The sequence below is a fragment of the Phocoena sinus genome, chromosome 9 (assembly GCF_008692025.1).
Source record: "Phocoena sinus isolate mPhoSin1 chromosome 9, mPhoSin1.pri, whole genome shotgun sequence".
In the NCBI taxonomy this organism is placed as follows: domain Eukaryota; kingdom Metazoa; phylum Chordata; class Mammalia; order Artiodactyla; family Phocoenidae; genus Phocoena; species Phocoena sinus.
Window position 1 is genome coordinate 9,718,395 of NC_045771.1, and position 24,128 is coordinate 9,742,522.

The 24,128-nt window shown below is 36.3% G+C and overlaps 1 long non-coding RNA gene and 1 pseudogene across 1 annotated transcript; one reads left to right on the plus strand and one right to left on the minus strand.

The window, feature by feature from the left end:
* The first annotated feature begins 548 nt into the window (after positions 1-548).
* On the plus strand, positions 549-19,548 carry LOC116759022. Its single transcript, XR_004351331.1, has 3 exons — positions 549-590; positions 8,651-8,652; positions 19,441-19,548. It is a non-coding gene; the product is annotated as an uncharacterized LOC116759022 (long non-coding RNA).
* On the minus strand, positions 4,377-4,498 carry LOC116759917 (annotated as a pseudogene).
* Positions 19,549-24,128: the final 4,580 nt, after the last annotated feature.

The following is a 24,128-nucleotide window of genomic DNA, read 5'->3' on the forward strand; positions in this document are numbered from 1 at the left end:
CATTCATAATTTCATCATTTTATAAAATGCATCTTTGGTTCTCTCTCCTCTTTCTCCACATTTGTATTCTTGTACATGTACATATATACATGTACATTATCTTTTATGTACAATCATGTAGTAGTCAGAATGCTTATTATCTTACTTAGGGTAAAACCATAAGCATTTCCAATTTGTTGACTAACCTTCCAAACATCATTACTAATGCTGCAAAATATTCTATGGAATTTATGAACCATTATTTATATAATATACATATAATAATTGCGAATTCATGTGTTTAACCATTTTGATAATTTTTAGTAAATTGTAGTTCTCATTTCTAATGATGCTCAAACTGATCCAGCATTGAGTATTAGGAGCTTCAAGTTGGTCCCAGAGTTCTTTTGATGTTATCGCTGTCATCTTTTCTTTTTCTTTTTTGAATTTTATTTTATTTTATATTTTTATACAGCAGGTTCTTATTAATTATCTATTTTAAACATATTAGTGTATATATGTCATCCCAATCTCCCATTTCATCCCATCACCACCCGCATCACGCCCTGCTTTCCTGTCTTTGTGTCCATAGGTTTGTTCTCTACATCTGTGTCTCTATTTCTGCCTTGCAAACTGGTTCATCTGTACCATTTTTCTAGGTTCCACATATATGCGTTAATATACGCTATTTGTTTTTCTCTTTCTGACTCACTTCACTCTGTATGACAGTCTCTAGATCCATCCACGTATCTACAAATGACCCAATTTCATTCTCTTTTTTTTTTTTTTATGGCTGAGTGATATTCCATTTTATATAAGTACCACCTCTTCTTAATCCATTCGTTTCTCAATGGAATGCTTCCATGACCTGGCTATTGTAAATAGTGCTCCAATGAACATTGGGGTGCATCTATCTTTTTTGAATTATGCTTTTCTCTGGGTATATGCCCAGTAGTGGGATTGCTGGGTCATATGGTACTTCTATTTTTACTTTTTTAGGGAACCTCCACATTGTTCTCCATAGTGGCTGTATCAATTTACATTCCCATCAACAGTGCAAGAGGGTTCCCTTTTCTCCACACCCTCTCCAGCATTTGTCGTTTGTAGATTTTCTGATGATGCCCATTCTAACTGGTGTGAGGTGATACCTCATTGTAGTTTTGATTTGCATTTCTCTCATGATTAATGATGCTGAGCAGCTTTTCATGTGCTTCTTGGCCATCTTTTCGTCTTGTTTATGGTACCCTTTGCTGTGCAAAAGCTTTTAAGTTTCATTAGGTCTCTTTTGTTTATTTTTGTTTTTATTTCCATTACTCTAGGAGGTGGGTCAAAAAAGATCTTGCTGTGATTTATGTCAAAGAGTGTTCTTTCTACGTTTTCCTCTAAGAGTTTTATAGTGCCTAGTCTTACATTTAGGTCTCTAATCCATTTTGAGTTTACTTTTTACTATACCTTTCTAAAAATTTGTCCAGTTGTCCCAGCACCACTTATTGAAGAGACTGTCTTTTCTCAATTGCATATCCTTGCCTCCTTTGTCATAGATTAGTTGACCATAGGTGCCCGGGTTTATCTCTGGGCTTTCTATCCTGTTCCATTGATCTGTATTTCCGTTTTTGTGCCAGTACCATATTGTCTTGATTATGTAGCTTTGTAGTATAGTCTGAAGTCAGGGAGTCTGATTCCTCCAGCTCCGTTTTTTTCCCTCAAGACTGCTTTGGCTACTTGGGGTCTTTTTGTCTCCATACAAATTTTAAGATTTTTTATTCTAGTTCTGTAGAAAATGCCATTGGTAATTTCATAAGGATTGCATTGAATCTGTAGATTGCTTTGGATAGTATAGTCATTTTCACAATATTGATTTTTCTAATCCAAAAACATGGTATATCTCTCCATCTGTTGGTATCATCTTTAATTTCTTTCATCAGTGTCTTATAGTTTGCTACATACAGATCTTTTGTCTCCTTTGGTAGGATTATTCCTAGGTGTTTTATTCTTTTGTTGCAGTGGTAAATGGGAGTGTTTCCTTAATTTCTCTTTCAGATTTTTCATCATTAGTGTATACGAATGCAAGAGATTTCTGTGCATTAATTTTGTATCCTGCAACTTTACCAAATTCACTGATTAGCTCTAGTAGTCTTCTGGTGGCATCTTTAGGATTCTCTATGTATAGTATCATGTCATATGCAAACAGTGAGAGTTTTACTTCTTCTTTTCCAATCTGTATTCCTTTTATTTCTTTTTCTCCTCTGATTGCTGTGGCTAGGACTTCCAAAACTCTGTTGAATTATAGTGGCAAGAGAGGACATCCTTTTCTTGTTCCAGATCTTAGAGGAAATGCTTTCAGTTTTTCACCATTGAGAATGATATTTGCTGTGGGTTTGTCATATATGGCCTTTATTATGTTGAGGTAGGTTCCCTCTATGCCCACTTTCTTGAGAGTTTTTATCATAAATTGGTGTTGAATTTTGTCAAAAGATTTTCCTGCATCTATTGAGATGATCTATTGGTTTTTATTCTTCAATTTTTTAATATGGTGTAGCACGTTGATTGATTTGCATATATTGAAGAATCCTTGCATCCCTGGGATAAATTCCACTTGATCATGGTGTAGGATCCTTTTAATGTGTTGTTGGATTCTGTTTGCTAGTATTTTGTTGAGGATTGTTGCACCTATATTCATCAATGATATGGGTCTGTAATTTTCTCTTTTTGTAGTATCTTTGTCTGGTTTTGGTATCAGGGTGATGCAGGCCTCATAGAATGAGTTTGGGAGTGTACCTTCCATGGCAATTTTTTGGAAGAGTTTGAGAAGGATTGGTGTTAGCTCTTCTCTAAATGTTTGATAGAATTTACCTGTGAAGCCATCTGGTCCTGGACTTTTGTTTGTTGGAAGATTTTTAATCACACTTTTGATATCATTACTTGTGATTGGTCTGTTCGTATTTTCTATTCCTTCCTGGTTCAGTCTTGGAAGGTTATACCTTTCTAAGAATTTGTCCATTTCTTCCAGGTTGTCCATTTTATTGGCATAGAGTTGCTTGTAGTAGTCTCAGGATGCTTTGTATTTCTGCGGTGTCTGTTGTAACTTCTACTTTTTCATTTCTAATTTTATTGATATGAGTCCTCTTCCTCTTTTTCCTGATGAGTCTGGCTAATGGTTTATCAATTATTTTTTATCTTCTCAAAGAACCAGCTTTTAGTTTTTTTTGATCTTTGCTATTGTTTTCTTTGTTTCTACTTCATTTATTTCTGCTCTGAACTTTTTGATTCCTTTCCTTCTGCTAACTTTGGGTTTTACTTGTTCTTTCTCTAGTTCCTTTAGGTGTAAGGTTAGATCGTTTATTTGAGATTTTTCTTGTTTCTTGAGGTAGGCTTGGATAGCTATAAACTTCCCTCTTAGAACTGCTTTTGCTACATCCCATAGGTTTTGGATCGTCATGTTTTCATTGTCATTTGTCTCTAGGTATTTTTTTATTTCGTCTTTGATTTCTTCAGTGATCTCTTGGTTATTTAGTAACGTATTGTTTAGCCTCCATGTGTTTGTGTATTTTGTGGGTTTTTTCCCTGTAATTGCTTTCTAATCTCATAGCGTTGTGGTCAGAAAAGATGCTTGATATGATTTCAATTTTCTTAAATTTACTGAGGCTTGATTTGTCACCCAAGATGTGATCTATCCTGGAGAACGTTCCTTGTGCACTTGAGAAGAAAGTGTAATCTGCTGTGTTTGGATGGAATGTCCTATAAATATCAATTAAATCTATCTGGTCTATTCTGTTACTTAAAGCTTGTGTTTCCTTATTAATTTTCTGTTTGGATCATCTGTCCATTGGTGTAAGTGAGGTGTTAAAGTCCCCCACTATTATTGTGTTTCTTTTATATGTTTCTTTTATGAAAGAAGCCAGACACAAGGGAGTATGTATTATGTGTCTCCACATATGTAAAGTTCAAGAATATGCAAATATTTTTTAATGGGAACAGAAATTTGAATAGTTGTCGTCAAGGCAGTGGCAGAGCTTTTGACTAGAAGGGGCACTGAGGGGTATGGAAATACGTCAGCCCTAACATGTAAACATCTAGTGTTAAAATTTAAAACATATAATTAAGTCATTTTGGTTAATACATTAAAATTTAAATAAAATTAGCAATGAACTGGGGTTGAGTATGTGAAGTTTAAAATTTCAAATGTGACAACTTCTCTATTTACTCCTGGGGGCATTTTATGGCAGAATGATTTTGATTTATCATATAGCCAAAAAATGACCTTTAAATCCTCTTACTAAGTTGAAAACCCTTGTAACCTAGGCTGACCCAAAATATTATAATATTTGTAGAGCATGGTAAAACAGACTGTAGAAAAGTGATATATTTAGATAGTCTCTTTCTGTATACATTAGTTTATATATTTATATCTATGTCCATATCCATATCTTTATCTATATGTAACTTTCCATGATTTAATTAGCAATAATCGCGCCTCGGATAAACCTCATTGGCTACGATACTGCCACTGCGCAAAGCTACTTTCCATGATTTAGATAATCATGAGAATAAAATTGCAGAGCAAAGATAAAAGTTCCTTATAAATTTCTTTGGCATTGTTCAAATTAATATGTTTTCTATTCTTAACACATTTTGGCTTTGAGTACAGCAATCTACCTATAGTATTTCAGTGACTATTTCTTGATTAATTGGTTTTTCAGTATTGATTGTATGTGGACAGACTTAAATATGTGGCCTATTCATCACTTTAATAGCTTTTACCATCAAGTATGCATTTTAAAAATGATTTATCCATATGTACAGAATTCCTGTTTGTGGGCTTCTGGCGACAACAGGATGATTTTTCCAGACATGTTCAATGACTCCAGAGTCTACTGGATGCGTTCACGGATGTTTAGCCATTCTTCTCACATACACGTGATGAAAATCTATAGAGAGTTAGATGAACTGGAAAACACTAAATATAAACTAACTTTTTGGATAAGTTTTGGTAGCAAAGCAAAGCTCAGGGATCACTCAGGGTTTCAGTTGGCAGGTGTTTGCTAAGGGTCATTTACATCTGATAAGATACAAACACCTGTTTCCCCTTAAATCACTTAAAAGAAGGGTGTAAGAAGGTGAATTCTGCCATCTTCCTTAAACTTCTTAATGACTTCCAGGTGGTAAAAAAAGAAACAGCCTAGAGTTTTATCAAAAATTGTCTGTGCTCTACTGAATTTTTCCACTTTTAGAAGTCCCAGTTCTCAAAAATTGGAATTAACTTTTCCAACATCTCTGTGGGGAAGGAAACTTTAAACTTTTGATGATTTCAAGGTCACCTCAGCGTTACTTTAAATGTTTATGCATTTTATGAGTAAAATAAAACTATGGCTTTATTTTCAATGAACCTACTTTATTTTTTTATTTTTATTTTTTTTGCGGTACGCGGGCCTCTCACTGTTGTGGCCTCTCCCGTTGTGGAGCACAGGCTCAGCGGCCATGGCTCACGGGCTCAGCTGATCCGCGGCATGTGGGATCTTCCCGGACCGGGGCACGAACTCGTGTCTCTTCCATTGTCAGGCGGACTCCCAACCACTGCGCCACCAGGGAAGCCCAATGAACCTACTTTTATGTGGCCTTCAGACTTTATTCTGATCAATAGAAAAGCTACTGGGCTTTATGCAGTAGACAAGAAATCCCATATGAAGCTATTCACTACTTCTATCATTTCTTCTGTATGCTTTACTATCTAATAATTATAAAAACCAACTAGAAAAAGAACCCAAGGTCACAAAGTCCAAATTATTCATCTTAATGCTATATGAGAAAAATATTTAGTAGAAGAAAAATTTATACTTTAGGTACCTTGGCTCAGTTCCATCCTTATTATAGATCAGTGCTTCAGATATGCTATTCTGTGCTTCATTTCAAATATAAACACCCACTTTTGCACAAAGTATTAAGATTTCACCTAAACATATACATTTATATGTAATTTATATGTTCAGCTTATATATATACGTGCATTTCACTAAGGATCTGATGTTAATTTTTGTAAGAAAGACATTTTGCCTTGCCTAATTTTCATAAAATGAGAGTGGGGGAAATGAATGAACAAGGTTCCTCAAAAAGTTTAAAGTAATTTTTTCATAACTACTTAGTTCTTTAATTTAAGCGTGTAGTATCTGTTCTAGAAGGAATCCTGGGTTTGGCAGCTAAGTATGTGTGTTTGGCGAGGGGTGCTATGAACTGGAGTGGGTATGTTGTCAAGGGTAGGAGCCATATTGGCCACTTTGAAGAAGCTGAGTTCATGTGTAGGAGACATTCAGAAAGAGCCCCTGTCTGATTTCCAAACATTATTGTTAGTACCGGTGCCTCTGAGGACCCTGGGCATTTCTCATAGCCACTAACTCTCAAGTGAGCTTTCTCACTGTGGCTTTCCTGAACTTCTGACAATAGATTCAAAGACAGATCCTTCCAGAGAGGAAAATGGAGGCATACTTGTCTTTCCAGTGGCGCAGCTTCACTTCCTCCCCCAACCTATCACATGGGTTGTTCTAGGATATGCTTTGATATCCATACTCTTAAAACAAGACTTTATTATTTCTGATAAAGGTTACAAATGGAACAACATGGGACAAGCTATTATTCCTTTCCCTGCCTGTTGTAGGATACATATTTGGCACACTATGCCATAGCTTCACTTATCCTCTGATGTAGCAAGTACTTTAATGGCATGCACATTTCTACAGACAGATCACGCGAGATTGAGCAGCAATGGGTCCCCAAACACTATCTTAGAAGGCATAAAAGAGCCAGTCAGATCAGACTCAGAGTAGATCAGATGGCTTAGAGATGGAACTTACCTGATTTAGGAAATGGGTTTTGTCTTTGATACTCTACTTTATGAAACCAGAATTATGGGACGTTAAAATATTGGCTAGAACACAGACGACAGTTTGGAGGTGATCTTTGGCCAAGTACATTGTCATTCTTCATGGGAAGACTCCATGGCCACCTTTGAAAATCTTACTTATTCAGATGCTAAAATTTTGAGTTTTGAGCTCAGACATGGATTTAAGTCCACTTTTGCCTTTTTTCTCTTTTGTGAGTTCATTGAACTCCCTGTCCATTTCCACATTGGTAAAGAGGAATTAAGAAAAGGAATCTACATATTTAAATGAGATAAGGTTAAGTTTTCATTGTCATTTGTAGTATTAAGATTTGAATGATTTGATACAGAACTTCTAACTCACAGTTTGGTCATGCTGAGATGCTGATGCTTTTGAAATGCCTCAAGATACCCCAATCCATATTCATACCCATACACATATACACGGACATTCACCAGGCACATGTTATCCTAAACATGAGCATTCAAGGGTTAGCTTTTGTTCTTCTTTTATCACCCCAAATACAGATACATCTAAGATACTATAAGATTAAATGAATAAAAATGCAGCATTTATTCATTCAACAAATATCTGAGTGACTACTGAACTTTAGGATACTACTGCCAATAGAGTGCCTATTTTTTTTTTTTTTTAGACATTGGGGGTGGGAGTTCATTATTTATTTATTTTTGCTGTGTTGGGTCTTCATTTCTACGGGAGGGCTTTCTCCAGTTGTGGCAAGTAGGGGCCACTCTTCATCGTGGTGCAGGGGCCTCTCACTATCATGGCCTCTCCTGTTGTGGAGTACAGGCTCCAGATGCGCAGGCTCAGTAGTTGTGGCTCACGGGCCCAGTTGCTCTGCGGCATGAAGGATCCTCCCAGACCAGGGCTCGAACCCGTGTCCCCTGCATTAGCAGGCAGACTCTTAACCACTGCGCCACCAGGGAAGCCCTAGAGTGCCTATTTTTAATGAGTAAAGTTATACAATAAATACACAAATAAAAATAATGTCATGTATTGTGAATGTTTAAGGGTAAAACAGAGTAATGTGATAGATACTGTTTGAGAAAGTACTAATAATTGTTGCACCACAGCACTGAAGATATAAAACCCACTTTCCAGGTCAGGTGTAGGGACACTGACATTTAAATTGATTCATGAAAGATGAAAAAGAGCCACCTGTCTGAAAGGGGATTCTAGCCCAAAGAAATAACAATTAGAAGTCACAGGCCCACACGAAAGAGGCCAGAATGGCAATAGAGACCTGGTAGGGTCACATGGGCTTCAGTAAAGCAATAAGTGCTACTATAGTAACAATGGGAAGTACTAGCAATGTATGTCTTAACATTATTTTACCTCTTGGACATTTTTGAAAGCATCAGCTTTTCCTTTCCTTTTCACAACACTTTGGGGAAAACTCTTTTTCACTACAGTATAATCCATGAGGAAATCTCTTGGGATCTACTCTTATAATACTCCGAAAAGATAACCAAACCTCTACCTTTACCAGCTTGGTCCAAACCATCATCATCTCACGCTTAAATCATACCCTGTCTTAGGTTACATCCCCAGTACACTGACTCTGAGATAGAGATTCCCATGCAGGAAGTTTATTAAAGACAGCCCTTGGAGTCAAGACCTGTGAAGGAGTTAAAAATTGAGATCAGGTGGAATTGAACTGCTATTCAATCACAGAAAAGATTTCAGTTGATACTTCAGGGATCCCTGGAGCTGTGATATTTTCATAGTTGTCCCAACTTCAGGCAAGAGTCCCAGGCTTTTACACTTTCCATAGTTAGCAGTGACTATTATTAGAGGAGCCTCAGAGGGGGCTGCGTGATCTTAGGCAAGGTGATACTGAGGCTGATAGCAATCCCTGGAGAGAGATTCAGCTGGGAGCTCTTGGTCACAAACACTCCACACTTGGAGGAATGAGTGCCTTGTTCCGAAACCAGGATCCTGGTGGTATACGACGACGTTCTTGTGATCCACTCGCTTCAAACAATACATTCTGGGAAAAGTTCTTTCAGGATTCAGTTGGTCTCTTTTCCTGGGAAAATTAACAGGAGGAATGTTCGTGGGTGAACTTATGGTCACGTGAAGTCCCAGGATCAGGCGCTCTCCTTCTTCCAGGACCTAGTGGTAAGTGAGGAATTATTTCTGTCGATGTCTAATCCCACACTGAGAATAACGTGCCGTAGCTTAAAATGCTGTGAGTTTACGTTGTGATTCTACATTTGGGCTTCCGTAAACTCTACACTGGATCTTTTCCCACCACTACTATGGCAACTTGAACCACGGCCTGAATACTTTCGGAGCCCTGTCTTGCTCAGTACCGGACTCAAAGCTGACAGCTTTTTGTGTTACTCACTAAATTGGTTAAAGCGATTGTCTCAAATGTGCAATATGCTTCTTCCAAGACCTGCAGAAACTGAAAAAAAATTGAGTAATCTGAAGAGTTGTTGTAGCTGTGAATTAGACCAACTATGTAAAAATTTAGAATTTAAATTGATTAAAATAAAGGACTGATTTTGATAGGATGTAGAGTTATGTGGAACTAAGGAATGTGATATTGATGGGACATCAATTTATGAGAATGAATCTTAGGTTATTCTCCGAAATCTAGGATAATTTGTGTTGACTATGAATATATTCAAGATGATATATATGTTAAATAATTTACAATACAGTCTGCTATTCATATCAGTGGATGTGGAAATATGTGGACACGAGGGCTGACTGTGTTCATTGTATTAGCCATTTTATTATATAAGGGACTAGAGCATCTGAGGATTTTGGTATCTGGGGGGACCAATACCCTGTGTGGATACTGAGGGACGACTGTATGTATTTTCAAGTACTACTGCAGGTTCCTCAAAAAAAGGGTAGTTATGTAACCATGGTGGGGCAAGGCCAGCCTAATCATATGGGAGCCTCTAGTAGCAGTGACGACGAAGTGAAATATAAAATGTGTGATTATGTAACAATGGTCTTGTAAGTATTTCCTTAATGGGAATAGCATAGATACTTGAGTGCTGACATACCCCTCCAGGTCTCTAGACAACTGCTACTGTATCTTCCCCCTTGCTATCCAAGTCCATACTCTAGAAATGTGGATTTCCTGCTCTCTTTTGCACGATGTTTCCAAACTATTCCTTTATATAGTCCAATCTTCTTTCCATCTGAAACATTTCATTAAAATAGTTCTTTCTAAAAATACTGAAGTGCATTTTCAGTCCTCATCTTACCTGGCCACTCAGAGGCATTCAACATTAGTCACCACTTCCTATTTCTTCAAGCAATGCTCCCTTATTTTTTTGTGGTATCAGACACTCATTTTACTTCTTTACTTACTTCATCACTTATTATACTCTTTTTTTTCTTCTCTCTTTTTAAAAAAAATTTTATTTGTATTGGACTATAGTTGATTTACAATGCTGTGTTAATTTCAAGTGTGCAGCAAAGTGATTCAGTTATACACATATCTATTTTTCAAATTCTTTTCCCATTTAGGTTATTACAGAATATTGAGCAGAGTTCCCTGTGCTGTACAGTAGGTCCTTGTTGGTAGTCTGTTTTAAATATAGTAGTGTCTATACTCTCTTGATACCTCTTCTTTCTTTCTTTAGAATTTAAGTACAGTTCTTAGGCCCGCTTCATTTTATTCCTTGTTTCCTACAAAATCTTATCTAAGCCTTAGCTTCACATATTCTTTCTCTGTTAATAATTCTATTTACTAGTCTCATTGGATATCTCACAATAATCTCAAACTCAACATGTCCAACAAACTGATTTTTTTATACTTAAAAAAAAAAAAGGTCCTTTTCAAATGTTTCTTGGCTCAGTAAGTAGGACCACAATCAATTTAGCATGTCAAACAAATATGTAAAATTCATTGTCTTAGTCACTTCTCTACCATAGACTGGGTGGTTTAAACAACAAACATTTATCTCTCAGAGTTCTGGAAACTGGGAAGTGTGCAATCAAGGTGCTGGCAGATTAACTGTCTGGTGAGAGCCCACTTCCTGGTTCTTCCTGGTTTGCAGATGGCCATTTTGTTGTATCCTCCCATGGCAGAAAGAAAGATCATCTTTCTCCTGTCTCTTTTATAAGGGCACTAATCCCATTCCTGAAGGCTTCACCCTCATGACCTAATTACCTCTGAAAGTCTGATTAACCAAATACATTGGAGATTAGAGCTTCACAAATGAATTTGGGTGGTGGTGGGGAGACACACATTCAGTCCATAGCAGTCATCTTCAGTGCTTTACTCTCTCTGAAACAAACAGCCAAGCAAATAATAAAACAGTAAACTGCCTAGGTTCCCTTTATTCTGTCTATCAGATCCTCCTCCTTGTATTCTTTTCCATATTCTTCATCATGGTTTCTAGACTATCAACATCTTATTGAACACCATAATGATCTCACTACTGAGCTCTTATGTTAACAGGACCACACTTTAAAGCCATTCTTTACAAGCAGGAAGAGTAATCTTTAAAATGCAAATGTGATCCTGTGGCTGGTACTAAAGAAAAAAACATGTATTAGAAACAATGCAAAAAGAGCACTGTACTGTATTATAAATCTATTAAGGAAGGATTAATTAGGTCCTCATAAACCTCCTGGATGGATTGTATTTTCTAGTCGCATTGCATGACTAATGTGCCATGTGAACACAGTCATTCCTTCACTTGAGCACTGACCAGTGAGAGAGAAGATTTTTAGATGTTGGGAAGAACATTGGTTTGGAGGTGGAAAGGGCCAGGGACGATGGATTGGAAATAGGATGAATGGGCTATTCAAATTGTTACTTTTCATCTATCATACACAGTCCTGGTCAGATCATTACCCCCACTGGTTAATAAAAAGGAACAAAACAGCAGACCCACCTAAGGATAGCTGTATAGTGGATGGTATGTGGAGGGTAGTATAGAGATCCAATTGCAAAGAACCCAAGTTGGGAGATTATGAGCCTCCAACAATGACTGTGACTAAAGAAACAAAAACAGAAAAATCAGAATAGAAGGAACATTTTTAGTTTGATAAAGTTGGAATATAAAAAAAAAACTACTGCAAGGATCATTTTAAATGTAGAGATGTTGATGAATTCCTGTTAAGTACTAAAAGAAAACAAGTTTGTCTGCATTAGTGCATTTATTAAGCATTAGTGCTTAATAAAGTATGAGAGATCCTTGGTTAAATAATGGAAAGTGGAGTGAAATAAATGAAAAAAAAAGGTTTAGAAGGCAAGAGACATTATTTTTTTTAATCACATAGATTCAGCACATAAAAATCAATAGCATTCCTTTCTGCCAGTAATAATTAACAAGAATATAAAGAGAAAATAGGAAACCATTTCAAATAACTATAAAATCTATACAGTATCTTAGAAATTACCTAAAATAAACACATACAATTTTATGGAGAAAACAGTTAATGTTTATATATTTGTAAAGCAACATGTGCAGATCTAAAAATGCAAAAAGTTTAACAAAAAGTGAGAAACTTGATGGTCTTTGTAATACAATAGCACTTATGTAAATTAAAGCATATATGCAAAAGAAGAGAATACCATTCAAGAATTCATATCTAAATAAATATAATGAAGGTGGATTTTAAAAGACTTGCTTTACACATTTGAGAGTAGTTGCACATAGGAGTAAGGGGATGGGATTGGAGATAAGGATTAAAAGAAAAATATACACTTAAAACAGTTTTTAAAGTCATTCTCTGTTCTCAAAATGTTGGTTTTATTCTTTCTTAAGAATAAATAGGCCATTGACACTTAAGCACAGGTCAGACAAACCTCTCTGTCTCTGTCTCTTTAGGATTCCACATTATTTGTTTTTTCAATGTTAAGCTATCAGCTGGGTTTTTAAAAACCATCTCCATTATATAATAGGTCAATTTCAGATTCCTATTTATCAACTGCTTCAACATTTTGTCCAGATTTCCTTTTAGTTTGCTATCATGATGTCCCACATGTCCGAAAACAATGTGAATAAAAGTTATTGCGCATTTATAAAGTTATCTTTCTCACATACTAATTGACTCATGTACTTGCTTAACATTTTAATACTAAATGTTATATAAATGGAACCCTGGTGTGGTATTCAAATGCTTTTGACCATACCTCTATGACAAAAAGGTATGTTATAAATTAATTATTAAATATGACAATAAAATAATAAAGTAGAAGAAATAGATAGAAAATCAGGCATGTCAGAAAGATGACTGATTCAGATTCAATAAGTATGTATTTATTGGTATATGTATATAAAATATTTTGTCTCAGCTTATTTGTCTCTTAAAATTGTCTATAATATAAGCTTTATTAATTTTATTCCTTATATAAGAGGCTCAGAGAAGCTGAGTTAACTGTCTATATATGGAGTTTTTAACTTGGAGTCAGAATTTAAACTCAGGAACTCTAAATTTCAAGTTCATAGGTTTTGAACAGGTTACCTCTTAAAATAATGAAGAATACTGAAATATGTCATCTTAAGCATAATTTGAATAATAGGAGGTCACCTATGTATTTATTATTGAAAGCCACTAATTCGGATTATATGGAGAAACAAACTGAAAAGTTCAAAGAAGAGTTTTTATATGACTTCCTATAGAATAATAAATTGGACAATGATTTCTTTCCATATAAAAATATGGAATTTCTTTCCATATAAAAAATGAAATTAAATAGAATAATCTTTACTGTTTAAAAGAATCTCTTTGAAATATTTATTCTCTGTCTCTAGACTGAACAGCCTTAAGTAGAAACAAAAATGAAGGCAGATAAGTATGGTAGATCATAGGCAGGCTAACCACAGTGGCACCTTTAACTGATACAATGACTCAATAAAATATAAAATGTGTGATTATATGATTGTGCCCCTGTAAATATTTCCATACATGAGAAATACTGTAGACCCTTGAGTATTGACATATCCCTGCAACCGTCTAGCCAAGTGTGGTCTAAAAAGTGAAAGGTAAGAGTCTGTACTTCTGAGCTCCCTCATCTGTGAATAAGAGTTCCATGAGGGCTGCTTAGACCAGAGAAGACTGAATATGCTTTTATGAAGAATGAAGGAAAACAGCAGTGAGCCACATCCACTTCTGTTAAACTTAATATTATGCAAATCTTTTGCACTTCTTGTCTGCTATGCTGACAATAAACCGAAATGAAGACAGTTTGTTTTTCTTTCTAGTCCTTAAACCTGGAAGAGCCTGAGACTGAACTGGAATACCTATATCATATTTGGTTTCAGGACCTGTCAATCCCTGCCTTGGTGACTTCCTGTGTTTGATAATTAAAAGTCTCATGCTGCCTCTTAGATTATCCAAAAAATCTATTTTGGTTTTCTGCTGAGATCTGCCCTAACTGAATAGCCTCCCATATCTGCACACTTTTGTTCCTTTTCATTTGCATTGAAATGGGTCTGCTTCATGTCCCAAATCCCTTATGGTCCCTCTGTGTGCAGTCAATTACACTGAAGAAGCTAATTTGTGCTAAGTTTTTAATGGTCCATTTTACTGCCCTTCTGAGAAATCATATTTATCTACAATACCAATCCCAAGTCATATGGTCAATGTGAAAGAATTACAGTATCATTGGAGGATAAGACTAACAAAAGCATTTCACAGAATGAACCACACTTACCCTTCTAAATCTCTGAAAATGGTGGAGAGGAGAGGCATTTATAGGGAGAGTTTCAAAAGAAAGTTGATATAATTGTTGCTACTAGATCGTAATTGATAATAATTGCTCAGAGAATTCACAATCCAATCAAGTTCTCGTCTATTCCAGCGTCTCACTATCAGTCTCAATGCATTGATTCCTCTCATTTCAACACACATAACATGACCCTTCAGGCCTCTGTGCTTCATCATAGACTACTCCCTCTACTCGCCACGTCCTTTCTATTTCTTGTGAAATTGTGTTCATTCTTTAAGACCCAGTAAAAATATGTCACCTCCTCTTGAAAACACCCTCTATTGTTCTCAGGAAAACTTAATTTCTGTCTGCTTGTTTTTCTTATAATCTGGTCCACAAGGTAAATACAGGAGTTATCACATTATATAATAGTTGTCTGATGATTTTTGTTTGCCCCTAGACGAAAACTATTCGGATTAGTTGCAAGCATTCCATGTGCAACTTAGTATTTTGTTTTTCAGGGTTTAGCATGGTGCCTGAACCATAATATAGGGAAGCAAATGAATGAATGAATGAATGAATGAACATAAGACCTTACAAAAATGTAAAATTATGAGGAAAAATAGGGGAAGGAGCTTCTAGCAGTTACAATAACAGATTACTGTGATGGATAATTTTACGTGTACTACTTGACAAGGCCATAGGGTGCCCAGATATTTAATTAAATGTTTCTAGGTATATCTGTGAAGATGTTTCCAGATGAGGTTAGCATTTGAATTGGTAAACTGAGTAAAGTAGCTTTGCCTTCCCATTATGGGTATCATCCAATCTGTTGAGGGCTTGAATAAAACAGAAACACTGAGGAAGGGAGAATTTGCTTTCTCTGTCTGGCTGCTGAGCTGGCCGCTGGCCTTCTCCTGCCCTTAGACCGCAACTTCAGACTTGGACTAGAACTTACATCGTGATTCTCCCAGTCCTCAGGTCTTTGGATTTAGACTCAAACTACATCACTGACTTTCCTAGGTCTCCAGCTTGCAATTGGAAGACTCTGGGACTTCTCAGCCTCCATAATCAAGTGACCATTTCCTTACAATGAATCTCATTCATTCTCTCTCTCTCCATATCTCTATATCTCTTATCTATCTATCTATCTATCTATCTATCCCATCTATCTATCTATCTATCTCATCTATCTATCTATCTCATCTATCTATATCATCTATCTATCTATCTATCTCATCTATCTATCTCATCTATCTATATCATCTATCTACCTATCTCATCTATCTATCTCATCTATCTATCTATCTATCTATTTCATCTATCTATCTCTCTATCTATCTATCTCATCTATCTATCTCATCTATCTATCAATCTATCTATCTCATCTATCTATCTATCTCATCTATCTATCTATCTATCTCATCTATCTATCTATGTATCTCATCTATCTCATCTATCTATCTATCTCATCTATCTCATCTATCTATCTATCTATCTATCTCATCTATCTATCTCATCTATCTATCTCATCTATCTATCTATCTCATCTATCTATCTATCTATCGATCTATCTCATCTATCTATCTATATCATCTATCCATCTATCTATCTATCTATCTATATCATCTATCTATCTCCTATTGGTTCTGTTTCTTTGGAAAATGATGATTGATACAGTTACTGTCTTAGTCAATCTGGACTGCTATAACAAAAAGACGTATACTTGGGCTTCCCTGGTGGCGCAGTGGCTGAGAGTCCGCCTGCCGATGCAGGGGACGCGAGTTCGTGACCCAGTCCAGGAAGATCCCACGTGCCGCGGAGCGTCTGGGCCCGTGAGCCGTGGCCGCTGAGCCTGCGTGTCCGGAGCCTGTGCTCCACAACGGGAGAGGCCACAACAGTGAGAGGCCCGCGTACCGCAAAAACAAAAACATATACTTGGTGGCTTAAACAACAAACATTTACTTATATTTTTGGAGGCTAGGAAGTCCAAGATCAAGGTGTTAGCGGACTTGGCGTCAGGTGAGAGCCCTTTTCCTAATTTGCACAGCCTCCTTGCTGTATCCTGACATAGGGGAGACAGAGGGGATTCTGATCTCTTCCTCTTCTTATAAGGACACAGATCCCTTCATGGGGGTACCACCCTTATCTTCTCATCTAAACCTAATTTCCTCCACAAGACCCCAGCTCTATCACACTGGGGATCAGGGCTTCAATATACGAATTTGGTGTGGAAACAAACATTTGGTCTACAGCGGGTACATAAGAAAAACATCCTATTTCTGCCATAGGGGTATTATAAATACCAGCATTAAACCTGTTCATAACTTATGAAGTTAGGTTAAGAAATTGCCCTGAGCCCAGTCTTGTGGACTCCTGTGATTTGATGATGATGACCTCAGTTCAGTAGTCTGACTGCATTTTTCAACAAAAGAGGATGGCAATTTCATTTACATACATTTTCATATGAGTGAAGATGAGAGAGAAGTTTGTAAGTCTAGCTGCTCTTAATTTATGTCTCACTCATTTATGTCTCAGCAGTAAATTTGGAGCAGTTTTCGGTTCAAAAAAACTTGAGCACAAAAATTTGTTGAAAACTGGGCTTCCCTGGTGGCGCAGTGGTTGAGAGTCCACCTGCCGATGCAGGGGTCATGGGTTCGTGCCCCGGTCCGGGAAGATCCCACATGCCACGAAGCGGCTGGGCCCGTGAGCCATGGCCGCTGAGCCTGCGCGTCCAGAGCCTGTGCTCCGCAAAGGGAGAGGCCACAACAGTGAGAGGCCCATGTACTGTGAAAAAAAAAAAAATTGGTTGAAAACTAATATCAGTCCATAAGTCAACAGGCTACCAGGTTGTAGGTAACTTCATGATGTATTTTGTCTCAAGCCCATGATGCTAGTCTTTTTCAGATTTTTTGCTTTTTTAAATTCACTTTTGATCAGATAATGTATTGCACTTTTTCCATTTTGTGAACATCTGCTGCTTAATTATTCCCATTTTTATTATTACTTCAGTTACTTCAAGAGAAGACAAGGCATTTTAATTGTAACTAGGGAGCTATCATTATCCACATGTAGGTATAAAATAAGATTGTATTAAAATCTGGGAGCAATTTTAAAGGGGAGACATTATCTGCTATAAAATTTAGAATTTTTTGTATCATATAACATATTAAGCTTAAGTTAGTAGCATTGAGAAGGATGTGTATGGCTTAGTGGGTGTAGCTCAAATTAAATAACAAAATAAACCCAAAATATAATGGTTGTACTACCTATTTACAATACATTACAAAATCTATAAAGTTACCCATATTTTTAGAGGTGAAAGTCTTTTCATTCCAAGATGGGTTATAGTCCATAAGAATAAAATCATGCTGAAGATACATAGCGCTTTAGAATACTGTTTCAATATAAGATATTTGAACAGAATCACTATGACAAAGTATTTGAAGTTTGTTTTCCAGTTTTAAAGTTACATTTTAAATTATTATTCTCTGTTAGTCTAAGCATGGCACATTAAGGACCTAAATTCATAACAATTGTGAATTTGGCTTTTAAAAAGTACATGAAATTCTTTGTTATATCTCTAATTGCATACTGCAGGCTTCTGTTGTACTTTTAAAAATTCAAACAAATGTATACTAAGAATATGTGCAGTATGCAAATCAGCCAGCTATTTAATTTTCTCTGAATAGAATTTCTCAACCATGGGAGCTAGACATCTTGCTAATGATGCAGTTTATCTTCAGAATACAAATGGATGGCTTTTAGGATTGTGGTGACCCTCAGGGATGATATTTTTGATGCTCCCATACATGCTAGGAATTTCTCTTCTTCTCTCCTTTCTCTGCCCATGAGTAAGCACAGCTGTGGTTATTAAAATATTGGGGAAAAATAATGCCCTAATACTAGCCCTGTTAATCCCAGGAATTAAGTAAGGCTTGCTTTGCAATAAACCCAGCTGCTAGGGAGTCACAAAGCACAATTCTCTTTCCAGATTTCCTGTCAGTGACGAGGAGACTGAAATAAATGAGTAGTATATTTGCCATTCCAGTTTTCCAAATACAAGAGATATTTTCAAATTTTTCTCTATTCTTTGGAAACAGTATATTGTTCCAAATTGACTTATATTCTATGCATCTATGTTCCTGACACACACGTGTAAGTTTTCATTATTTTGTAAAGAGATGATAATGTAGATATAAAATGCTTAAGCAGCTACAACCCCTTGAATATCTGCAGCTAGGGATTGGATTATTTGCTTAATGGCAGGAAGTGTTATTGTGTTTGTTTGTCCAGGAGTAGGGGATAGGAATTTAAAAACTCCTTTTTTTTTTTTTTTTTAAATAAATTTATTTATTTATTGGCTGTGTTGGGTCTTCATTGCTGTGCACGGGCTTTCTCTAGTTGCGGCGAGCAGGGGCTACTCTTTGTTGCGGTGTGCGGGCTTCTTATTTCAGTGGCTTCTCTTTGCTGCAGAGCACAGTCTCTAGGCACACGGGCTGCAATAGTTGTGACACGCGGGCTCAGCAGTTGTGGCTCGCGGTCTCCAGAGCACAGGCTCAGTAATTGTGGCACACGGGCTTAGTTGCTCCACGGCATGCGGGATCTTCCTGGACCAGGGCTCGAACCCATGTCCCCTGCATTGGCAGGCAGATTCTTAACCACTGCGCCACCAGGCAAGTCCTAAAAACTCCTTTTGAGGCAGGAAATAGATGGGCTCCAGGCTAGACATTTACAACTGGCTTCCGGTTCACACTTTCTGGGGTGAGAAGAAGATGGGCTGCAGGCCGGTCATTCATTACCAGCCTCCTGTTTACATTTCGTGAAGCAAGAGACAAATGGGCTCCAGGACTACATAGTTATGACGGGACTCCTGTCTATATTTTGAGGTCTGCACCTCGATATAAAAACCAGTAACAGAAATAGGGTAAATAACAGGACATTGGACATTTTTATGGCAGGGACAGAGTGGGACTAAACCCTGTTAGAAGATCAAGAGGTCATACATTTCCCATCCTTGGGGCAAGGGAGACATTGCACATGCGCAGAAAGGCTCCTTGGGGGTCAAAAAGGAGGGAGCACTACCCCATAGTATGTGATGCTAAGGCTGTCCCATAGGCCTCTGGGCTGTAATACTTCTTGGAAAAAAGTTGCACACGCATGTTGGGGAGGGTCCTAGGGCAGGTCAGATGTGGAAAAAGAAACCAGATAATTGGCCAAAGGTAAACAAAGACCTGGAAGATCTGTCCTGTATATAAATGATTTAAGGGCCTCTTCACTGCGCTCGTCTTCATTAGGGAGGACGCCCACACCCTTGCTCTCTGGGTGGGCATCTCTGCCTTGCTTCTGTCTTGACTAAATAAACTGTTTCTCTGTGCGCTCTCCCACTTGTTGTTGCGCTATGTCTCTAATAATAACCTTTGTACCTGTTTTTACAGTTTTGCCTCTGTGAGACACGCATTTTTCACTGGGGACAAGAGCCAGGGTGTGTGGTGGCTAGGATTCCTGGTTTTCATCTAGGCTCCCCAGCTTCAATTCCTGGGCAGGGAATTAAGATCTCGCTTCACGCCACCACTCCCTGCTGCCTCTCTGAGATCACTTTCACCATGAAGCTAACTGGAAATAGCTCTTATTGTCAATACAAAATAGTAGAATATTCTACTTGTAAAAAGTTGACCATCACCTCTCAAGTTGGGCAAGACAGGCAAAATCATAGCATGGAGAAGTTTAAGGAAGTATTATGAGTTAAAATATAAAAATCAGAGAAGTTGGGATGACATATTTCCCCCTAACCCTCCAGCTAAGTACAGCTAAATATCCCTGGACATTTCCTATAAAACAAATATTAGGATGCTCTGAAAATGGGAACACGAAGGCAGCCAGGTTAGGGATCTCATTTGCCATAGGAATGACATAGTCATCAGTTCCCTGGGCTTTCATTTTGTTTTGTATATTCCACACTTGAAGCTGAAGAAGGTAGCGATTCAGAAACACCAAGAGGGGCAGGAAAAACAAGCAGAAGAAAAACAGCTCCAACAAAAGGCTATTTCTTCCAACCCTAGGACTGGGAATAAAGCAGAGATATCTGTTCTCACCACTCTTAATTCATTATAGTGTTGGAAGTTTTGCTGAGTGCAGTAAAGCAAGAATAGGGCAGGATTAGTAAATAAAAGGCATACAGTTAGGAAAAGAAGAAATAAAACTCTCCTTGTTTGTGAAGAACATGATCATCTATGTAGAAAATCCCAACGAAGCTACCAAAAAAAAAAAGAATCCTAGAACTAATAAGTGAATTTATCAGTGTTGCAAGATGCAAGACAAGTCTTGAAAATCCATTGTACTTTTATATATTACTATTAAACACATGGACACAGAAATAATTAAAAATACAATATCATTTACAGCTGCTTAAAAAGAATAAATTACTTAGGTATAAATAAAATACTTAGGTAGCAGTCTAACAAAACATGTACAAGGTCTCATATGCAAAAAACTGCAAAATGCTGACCTAAATAGATGGAGAGACAGATTGTGTTCATGGCCTGGAAGACTCAACATAGTAAAGATGTCATTTCTCCCCAAATTTATATGCAGGTTTGATAAATTCCTGTCAAAATTCCAGCAGGATATTTTGTAGATGTTGATTAAAATATTCTGAAATTTATTTGAAAATGGAAAATAACTGTAATAGTTAAAATAACTTTGAAAAACGAGAATAAATTTGGAGAAATGAGTCTACCTAATTTCAAGACTTTTTTATAACTACAATATTCAAGACTATGTAATATTGTAGGAATGATAGACCTATAGATAATGAAACAGAATAGGGAAACCAAAGATAGATGCATATGAATATTAGATTTTTGACAAAGGTGAAAAAATAATTAAATGGAGGAAAAATAGTGTTTTTTTAAAAATGGGGCTAGAGTAATTGGTTATCCATAGGCAAAACAAAACAAAACAAAAAAAACCCCAAAACCTCAAAACCTCAACGTAAGTCTCACACCTAATGCAAAAGTTAACTCAAAGTGGATCATAATTTAAACATAAAATGTAAAATCATAAAACTTTTAGAAAAAAATAATCTCAAGAGAAACTTATCAGAATCTAGGGTAAAGCAAAGCCCTGACACCAAAAGCAGGATCCATAAGTTGAAAGGTTGATAAATCAGATTTCATCAACTTAAAAACTTTTTATCTGTGAAATGCTCTACTGTTAAGAAAATTTAGAAAATAAAAACAAAACAATTGTAAACAGTTAAACAGAGGGGAAATGTTATTAATTTTGGATACTACTAAGTTTGCATATTAAATTTTGAAGGCTAAACACAAAAAGAATAGATGTAACTTCCAAAATAGAAGAGAAAAATTTGAAAATAGAGAAAAATAAAAACTGATGACATATTTAAAGATCATGTAAAAATCAAAATGGAGTAACTCTGGTTCAGGCAACAAAAATGAAGCCAGGTGGCCGTGGAGGATGTGCTTTCAGACAGGTTCCTGAATCACTGAGGAACTTGAATTTTCTCTGAACTGTATCAAACTCTAGGGCACCACCAGGGGTTTTCAAAACAGCATCTGTTGGCAGCTGTTAGCTGCAACCTTGTAGTTTCAAAGCCCCCTCCCCCCTACTTTTGCAACTATGTAATCATTTCAGACCCTAACCAATCCTTGATTAACAAGCACCCTTTCTTCTTGCCAACTCCAATCCTAATTCTTGACAGTTTATGGTGCAGTCTTGTGGCTTTTTCCTTCATAAGCCTCCTCCAGTTTGCAGTCCGGCAGAACACAATTCAAATGCTTCTTGAATCTGTGTCTCCCGGGCTGCAGTCCTAACAAAGCTCAAATAAATGCCGCTTTATTTCCATCAGGTCTCCATTTCTGAAATTTTGGATAACAAAACACTCAAGCCAAAGAAAGCAGATGGTAGAAATAACCCCCAATACATGATTAGTCATAATAAGTGCAAATGTACTCAGCTCTCCAGTTAAAAGGTTGAAGTGGACAGATTTAGAAACAAGCCAACAAAACAGCCAGCTCTCAGCTTTTAACAAGAAAAAAAATTGTAGTAGTAAGGACACAGAAATTTTGAAATAAAAAGATGGAAAAATGATATATTTGGCAACTACTAACTGGAAGAAAGCTGGTATAGATTACAAACAAAAAGAAAAAAATTTGGAGACAAAATGCATTTCCAGACACTAAGAGGGTCATTACATAATGGAAGAATTTCAATTTAATAGAAGCTGCAACAATTTAAATAGCATATACATAATCACATAACCTCAAACTATTATGAAAAAAAAATTGACAGACTTATAACGACAAATTAAAAAATACCCCAACATAGTAACAGTTCAATACCAGCTTCGGTAGTAGAACAAAGGAAAAGGAATAGTAAGAACATAAAATATTAGAACAAAATAATTAATAACCTTGGTCTAGTGGATACATATTTTATAGTACTTTGTGTCACAAATGGAGGAAAAAAACTGTTCCAAGAACTACTAAAATAATAAATAAATAAACAAGTGGACCATACACTTGACCAGAAAACAAGTCAAAGAAAACATCTAAAGATTCCTATTATTGATTGCTATCATTAAAAATCACATTGTCTGACCAAAATACAAATAAATTAGAAATAAGTAATAATAGTAACAATAATAATAGCCCCCTTAAAAGCATTATACATATGGACACTATAGATCATAATAGTAATTGTATGAAAAGCAAAAAGAAATTCTATGAAATTAGAACCACTAAGAAATGGGAGATAAAAATATTAAATATCAAAGCTTGTGAAATAAATCTATAGCGGGAAAATGATAACATCCAATTCTTAGAGTAGAAAAGAAAGGCTAAAAATATCTGTTTTTAGATAGAAATAAAGCAGTAGAAAAAGTCAAAAATAGGAGGAAATAATACAGATAAAATCAGAAATATATTTAATAATATAAGTAAACAAAGAGGCAATAGGGAGGACGAACCCACCCAAAATGGGTTATTTGAAAAAACTAATGAAATTGTAAAACCTCTGGTGGCATTGCTTAAAAAAGAAACAGAGAGTTATAGAGGACAAATAAATAATATTAGAGGTAAAATGGTATGTACTTGTAGCAAATAGTGTAGTAGCCTGAGCAGGATAGGATTCTGATGCGTAATGATTAAAGATGAGGCTATTAGCACAAGTTTGGAAATTCAGAGATAATAGAGAGGTCATGCAGAAGGGTGAAGGGATAATTACAGGAATAAAATCCTTAAGTAGTCTGTCTTTTTTATTATAATGAGATAATTTCCAAACAAAAGAATTCTAAAATGTGTACCTTTCCACCAAGTACAGAAAGCATTATTTAACTCAGATGACAGCAGGTTATTCTGAACCTCAGTACAAATGACTGGGACAAATTTAATCTTCCTCAATGAGAGCAAGTAACTGGGTCTCAGATTATTAGTTAATTTTATTTTATTGTTGTTATATTTTCACCTGTGTGTTAACTTTATGTGAACAATTTATTTGTATTTATCTATCAGAAATGTATCAGTTAGTTAATGTAAACTGATCTAGACTATATACCTTTATTAACATAGTAAAACCGCTTATATCTTGAGTACATTGTGTTGGAA